The following is an 8,285-nucleotide window of genomic DNA, read 5'->3' as shown; positions in this document are numbered from 1 at the left end:
TTTTGTGTCATAGAATAATTATAACCAATGGTACAAACTTAAATAACAATTTCAGATAATATCATAATTTATCCCCAGTACTCAAAAAATAAAATAAAACAAACCATTAGCTCACAAATTCATTAACATTAAGGGGTAAATTTAACAAGCAGCGGATGCTGCTTCCTACACCCATTATTATTATTATTATTATTATTATTATTATCGGTTATTTGTAGAGCGCCAACAGATTCCGCAGCGCTATAAACAAAGGGGAGTACAACAGTATAATTAAAGGGATCAAATGGGTAGAGGGCCCTGCCAGGAGTTGCACTGTTGTAATCCACTCTTAAGAGTGTGATCAACAAACAGCTGGACTCTTAGGCTTACATGCTAAAGGGGTTCAGGGGATAGCAATGGAGGAGTGGAACTGGTATAAAGTAAGGTTAGTGTAGGTTGTATGTATCCCTGAACAGTAGAGTCTTTAGGGAGCGCTTGAAGCTTTCAAAACTAGGGGAGAGTGTTGTGGGGCGAGGCAGAGAGTTCCACAAGATGGGAGCCAGTCTGGAGAAGTCCTGTAAACAGGAGTGCAATGAGGTAACCAGAGAGGAGGAGAGTAGGAGGTCATGAGCAGAGCGAAGGGGACGGGAGGGAGAGTATCTGGAGACAAGGTCTGAGATATAGGGGGGAGCAGTGCAGTTGAGGGCTTTGTATGTCAGAGTGAGAATTTTGTGTTTGATCCTAGAGGCAAGAGGAAGCCAGTGAAGGGATTGGCATACCCATCTATGGATCACCCATAGATTTTTTTCGACAGCTCCACATATGTATCAAATCTGCATCAATATAATTGCATTTGGAGCAGATAGAGGAAGAATGGGTATTAATTAATGCAGGAGTCAAATATATATTATTAATTTTATATGTTCTTCCCACCATGTTGCTGTCTACCTTTAAAAAAAACAACTATATTTAGATAAATAGAGCGGAATATATATACAGGTATAGTTTTATACAGATATATAGAGAAATATGTATTTACAAAACAAATTACATTATCCTGTACATGATAAACAGTGGAATGTTAAATATTTTTAGTAAATATACGGTAAAACACATAAATACATATGTACACACACACACACATATATATATATGCATACATATACATATGTAGGCATGTATATGTATGTATATATACAATATAGCCCTTTGCAGTCAAACACCTTGTCATATACCATACACCTTTTAACCCTTTCACCTTTTTTTTTTATATGTATATGAATCATTTTTATCAGAAAGTGTTTATATGAGTGTAACTGTAATTTTCAATGTATTTATTTTGTGTTTTATGCAAAAAAATGAATGCACTACCCTTTCAGTTGTGCTAACCCGATGTGTGTAAAATGTGACTGCGATCTCCCAATTTCGTTTACTTTCAACTTGTAAAACATTTTTGACGTGCGCAAAAACACAATATCACTCGCTCACAACAGTTAGAGCGCCACAGTGAGGTGTAGCCACAATCCTCTAAGCACATTGGGCAAGGAAGTAGTCCACGTCTGGTTTTCCCCATTACCCTTAGGGGACTATAAACAGAGACATGTATTTTAGATCCCTGGGATTAAGAAATTTAGAACTGTTCATGTTTATCGACCTCTATTTTTTGTAACCCTTCTTCTCTAAAATATGTGGTTGTTAGACATGGCTGAGAATCCTGTTCCTTTTATTTATGGAAAGGCTATTAATTTGGCTTGCCATAATTTTATAAGTACACAGGTCAAGTATAATAATGAAGAAACACAAAAAAGGATAAGAAGGAACAAGTAGATACATGCTTATGTGTGTGTATAACTATCTCTCTTTCTCTCTCTCTCTCTCTCTCTCTCTATATATATATATATATATATATATATATATATATATATATATATATATATATATATATATATATATAGTTATGGTATATGTAGTGATGCTTCACTATTTTTATTTATTTACATTTACTGATATATATTATAAAACCCATTCAGATTTGAAAATGGATTCTAGTCCATAATATACTAATAATTTGGATGTGCAATTATTAACTAAAACAAGTCACAGAAACTCTTGTCCCCCAGTTCGATCAATTGAGAAGTGATTTTTCTTCTCTGTCTTTGGAAGTTAGGCAATTTGCTAACAGACTGATAGAGGTGAAGACAAGAGTTTTTGATGTGGAAGATTCAGTTATAAAATAGGAGCAGCAAGCAAAGATATCTGATAAAAAAATAGGGATTTATAAGACATAATAGAAGAACTTGAAGATAGATCACAAATTTTATTAAAGACACAGAGACGAGTATTTTGCATATCTTTCTTTACTACTCATATGCAGTCTTTTAAAGAATAACAAGATATTAAAACAGAACAGATATTAGAATAACAATAAGTAGCTAAGATGTGAGCTAACTTATAAAAGCCAGAAAAAGCAACCAATCAGAGAAGGGAATTGACTATAAACTGACCAATATGCAGTCAAACCTCCTCTTTCTTTAACTGATGCTCACAAAGAACAAAATATTAAGAACAATAAAAAGTCCAAACAGTCCAAAACAACATAAAATTATAAATGAAAAAGAACTGAAGATTTGATTGGAGAAACTCTTTGAACTGAAGAATTTGATTGAAGAGGGAAAATTTATCCGGGATCCATTTAATGATTGGTGGTCCTCTTGAATCGAAGGTATAAATCCAGATATGAGAAATGGATTTTATTCAGATGGAAACTGTTAAAGACAAAATATATTAATAATATAAATACATCAAAAAAGGGAGGGTTTATAACAACATATCTGAGGTGGGAAAATACTTGTCTCTGTGTCTTTAATAAAATCTAGATTATACCTTCAAAAAATTAGGATAAGCGGAATTTTATTACAAGACCAGAGACTCCTATTTTGCAAGTTAAAAGCATATTAAGAAAATAAATTAAGAAAATAAATTAAGTGAGGCATGTTGAATGGGTCGGAAATAAAACTGTTTAAAAATGGAGTCAGAAGACCAATCTGCTGCACTCAAAATTTGTTGAAGAGGGGCAGATTTTAAAAAGGCCTTCGAAGCAGCAGAACCTCTGAATGAATGAGCCGAAAAGGATATATCAATTCCAGCTTCTTTCATAACCCATTTAACCCATCTCGCAATGGAAGTAGAAGTGATAGGAGCATAGGGAGGAACAAAACATTCAACCACACATAGAGAAGGTTCGGAAGGAAGGTAAGGATAGAAAATAGAAGTAGAAAGAGTCTTAGTTCTACGGGATAGAAAAAAGGTAACTCCCTCAGGAGAAAAATGTTTAGAATTCCAATCTAAAGCTTTAACATCAGAAACTCTTCTAAATGAAATTAAACAAAGAAGAGTAGCAAGCTTAGAAAAAAGTTGTTTTAGGGATAAAGAAACATTATCAGGCCAAGATTTAAAAAGAGAAAATATTAGATCCACATCCCAGAAGAATTCATGTTTAGGGACCGGAGGACATTTCAATCTGATGGCCTTGAGCACCCTACAAATTAAAGGGTGTTTGCCAACGGGAAGGTTATTAATCAAATTATGTCTAGTTGAAATAGCTGAATGATGAACGTTAATGGTTCTGTAAGCTAGACCTGAATCAAAAAGATGAGACAGGTAATTGATAATTTCCGTTAAATCTGAAGAAATGGGATCCAAGTTTCTCTGCAAGCACCAGCTAGACCATTTAGACCATGTGGCGAAGTAGAATCTATGAGTACCTGGGGCCCAAGACTCTTGAATGGGAGACTTAGCACCTTCCGAAAGGCCTCGGAGAGTCCAGGGTCCCCTGAGATCGTCCATGCCACTAGGAGAAGAGAGCCTTGGAGAACTAGACTGTGACAATTGCCCTCTGGATTCGTGGGAAGATGGGGAAGGAGAGGAAGCAAAATTGGGAGATTGATGGACATCTCCAAGAGAGAGGGGTACCATGACTGAGTCGGCCAAAAGGGGGTCACAATCGTTAAGCATAGGAGATCCCTGCGAACAGTTGAAATTGTCCTTAGAATCATAGAAAAATGAGGGAATGCATAAACTCTCTGGAGAGGCCATGGATGAAGAAAAGCATCTATGGCCGCTGCCTCCGGGGCCGGACGTCAGCTGAAGTAAGGACGAATCTGAAAATTGGTCCTGGATGCAAAAAGATCCAAACAAAAGGGACCCATGAGAGATTGGAGAGAGAGAAAAATGCTCCTGTCCAATTTCCAGTCGCTGAAATCCGTCAAATGATAAGATCCCCAATCCGCCGCTGAATTTGAATGACCTGGAATATATTCTGCTCTGATCAAAATATTCCTGTCCAAACAAAGATGAATAAAATCTTTGGTTATATTGGACAAATCTCTGAACTTGGTGCCTCCCAAATTATTGAGATACTGCACCGCAGAAATGTTGTCCATATGCAGGAGAATGGAGACTGGAGAAGAAAACTTGGCAAAACTTTTGACTGCAAACGAGCCAGCCAATAACTCTAAACAATTGATATGAAAGCATTTCTCTTCCAGAGTCCATTTGCCACCTGTGATGGAGGGGCCACAACGAGCTCCCCAGCCTGAAAGACTGCCATCGGATTCGATAATGAAATCTGGAGTCTTGCCAAAAATGGCTCTTCCATTCCAAGCTTCTAAATGAGAAAGCCACCAGGAAAGTTTGTATTTGGCCTCTGAAGATAGAGGAATCAAATGAGAGTAAGAAAAACCTTTTTCTCAAATGAAGGATTTTTAATCTCTGAAGTTCGCAATAATGTAAAGGAGCGGGGAATATAGCCTGAATAGAGGATGATAGTAAACCTACTATTCTGGCTATAGTCCTGATTGGAAACAAATCTTTGAATAAAGTTTTCAAAATTTCTTTCTTGATATTCTTCACCTTGTCTGAACTGAGACTCAAGGTCGAAATAATTGTATCTATCTAGAATCCCAAGAAAATCAAATATTTGGTATAGAGAAGAATTGACTTCTGTTTGTTCACAATAAAACCTAAAGATTCCAATAAGGAAATTGTGGAAGAGAGGTGATTCTGAAGAGAGAGAAAATCCTGGTCCATAATTAAAATGTTGTCCAAATACATTATCAGACGAACACCCCAAAGTCTTAACCAAGCCACTATAGGTTTCAATAATTTGGTGAAAATCCAAGGGTCAAAGGACAGACCGAAAGGAAGGCAGGTAAAATTCAAAAGTTGGTCATCCCAACGGAAAGTAAAAAATGTCCAATGTTCTTGGGCGATTGGTACGGTTAAATAAGCGTGTGTGAGATCCAGACGAACCAACCAATCGTTTTCTCTGAAACATTCTCTGAGTAAGTGAATGCCCTCCATTTTGAAATGATGGTAAGCAACATAGGCATTAAGGGATTTTAAATTTATAACTGGTCTGAATTGATTGTTTTTCTTTTTGACCAGAAATAAGTTGCTTAAGTAGATATTGTGATGTTGAAGAACTGGGAGGATTGCTTTTTTGGAAAAAAGGGTTGAAATTTCGTTTTGGACCAGAATTTTGTCGTCTTGAGAAAAATGAATAGGCTGAGGAAGTTTTATTTGGACAGGATGAGAGATGAATTCTATTTGAATGCCTGATACCGCTTGAAGAACCCAAGGATCTGAGATAATTGAAACCCAATTTTGGGCGAACAATGCGATTCTGCCACCAATTCTGCTTGGGGAAAAAAGAGCATGGGGAAGAAATAACATATTTACCTGGAGCTTGTCTTGCTCTTGCTCTGCCCCTGAAACCTCTTTGATTCCATGGACGTCCTCTTGATGGGAAAAAGGAAGAAGTTGAGGGTTTTTGGAAGTTCCTTTGGTATTGAGACTGAAATTGGGGAGGATAATGGGACTGATGGGATTGGAAATAATGAGACCTGGATAAGAATGGTTGACGGCCGGGAAAGTGGCCTCTGCCTCTCCCGGCCCTGTCGGAGAAATTCTGATTGGAATAAAAAAAATTCTTTACAGAGGTCTTAACTTTATTCAGATTCGAAAATGTATTGACATATTGATTCAATTGTTTTAAAAAGGAATCCCCAAATAAAAGACCATTATTATCAGAGGCAATATCATAAGAAGCAAAATCACATATTTTTGGGTCAATTTTGCGTAAAATATTGCGTCATCTTTCAAGGGACATAACTGTATTAGTGTTGCCCACAAAACAGAGGAGTCTTTGGACCCATTCCCGTACAACTTAAGGATCCAAAGGAGAATTCTCTGCAACTCCAAGTTCTGACATTTTAAATAATTTGGTTAAGGGACCCAAAGTATCAAGCAATTTGTTTTGACAGATTTCCCACGATCTGTCAACACCCTTTTTTAATTTATACCCCGGGACACCAATACATTTTAAAACTTTGGGATCAAAGAGTAAGGGCAGCATTTTTGGGAAGTAGGGGGTGAGGATATTCTGCTCTCATTTTATTTCTTGATTGTTTCTTTAAGGGTTTACGTAGCTGGAAATCTATGAATTTTGCTTCATTTAGAGCCGCCGGCATTTTTGCAGTGGTGTCAGGGTTTTTTCCCTGTTGTGTTTGCCATGTGCTGCTGGCAGCCATTTTACTCACCTCTCTTCCTGACTATGGTGCATTGTGGGGGATGCTGCTCAATTCCTGCACTTCCTTTTATGGCCAGACTGGTGTGCATCATCCATGTGAGACAGGATGCAGTCTCAGAATTGTGATGTCATCACTTATTATTTAAAGGGCCTCTGTTCAGTATGCTTTGCCTTTGCATTGTCTCAGACCTGTTTGTGAGAGTTCCTGTGTATTACCTGGCTGCCTGACATCCTTCCTGGTTCCTGATCCCTGGCTTGTTCCTGACTCTGCTGTTTTCCTTGTTCCTGATTCCGGCTCGTCTAACTATTCGCTTTGGCTCCTGACTCGGCTCGTCTGACTACCAGCTCTGGTTTTGATTCCTGGCTTGTTATTTGACTTGTGGACTTTTTATTATTTTTCGCTATTAATAAAGGTGTGATTATTTTTGCACTTCTTGTCTCAGTCTGATTCCTGGCACCCTGACAAGTGGATGCATTCTTGGTGAGAAACTTGCCCGGGGATATGCTTACAAGGTGAGGCTGGAGGAGAAGAGGGGGGCAGCAGAATTTTGAGTGCCTAGGGCAGCACAGAACCTAAATACGCCACTGAATAGAGAGAAAATGTATATGTCGTGTTTAGCATAGTTTGCAAATACTTTTCCTGTTGTACTTTTAAATTTTTTTATACCAATAAGATATAGAGTAATCCCCTCTGTATACAACACTAACCCATTTTAAATGTGTGAACTGTCCCAATTAAGATTATATTTCCTTATTATTTCATATAACCAGTGTCGGTTTTGAAGATAGGTGCTAAAAATCAGAGGGAGATTAAATTCTGATTACAGAGACTCAAATATTCTAATTACAGAGACTCAAATATTCTAAATTGCTTAGATCCTATTTTCTATGAGTTGGGCTACCTATTTCAGGCTTTTTTTTTGCCCATCTTGAAAATAGTTTACTATTAAGTCCTTCTTTAAATAGGGGATTACCCATAATAGGCCTACAATTAGTAAAAAAACAAAGGCTAGATTTACAGTTTTGACGGTAACGACCCGCGTAGCTAACGCATGCTTTTTTTCCCCTGCACCTTTTAAATACCGCTGGTATTTAGAGTTCACAGAATGGCTGCGTTTTCAGTGCGTTAGGCTCCAAAAAGGGAGCGTAATTTACCGCCACTGCAACTCTCGATACCAGCGGTGCTTACGGACGCGGCCAGCTTCAAAAACGTGCTCGTGCACGATTCCCCCATAGGAAACAATGGGGCAGTTTGAGCTGAAAAAAAACCTAACACCTGCAAAAAAGCAGCGTTCAGCTCCTAACGCAGCCCCATTGTTTCCTATGGGGAAACACTTCCCAAGTCTGCACCTAACACTCTTAACATGTACCCTGAGTCTAAACACCCCTAACCTTACACTTATTAACCCCTAATCTGCCGCCCCCGCTATCGCTGACCCCTGCATATTATTATTAACCCCTAATCTGCCGCTCCGTACACCGCCGCAACCTACATTATCCCTATGTACCCCTAATCTGCTGCCCCTAACATCGCCGACCCCTATATTATATTTATTAACCCCTAATCTGCCGCCCCAACGTCGCTGCCACCTACCTACAATTATTAACCCCTAATCTGCCGATCAGAACTCGCCGCTACTATAATAAATGTATTAACCTTTAAAGCTAAGTCTAACCATAACCCTAACCCCCCTAAGTTAAATATAATTTTATTCTA

Source organism: Bombina bombina, chromosome 9 (assembly GCF_027579735.1).
Source record: "Bombina bombina isolate aBomBom1 chromosome 9, aBomBom1.pri, whole genome shotgun sequence".
NCBI lineage: Eukaryota > Metazoa > Chordata > Amphibia > Anura > Bombinatoridae > Bombina > Bombina bombina.
The sequence above is the reverse complement of the archived record's forward strand: the minus strand, read 5'-3'. Positions refer to the sequence as shown.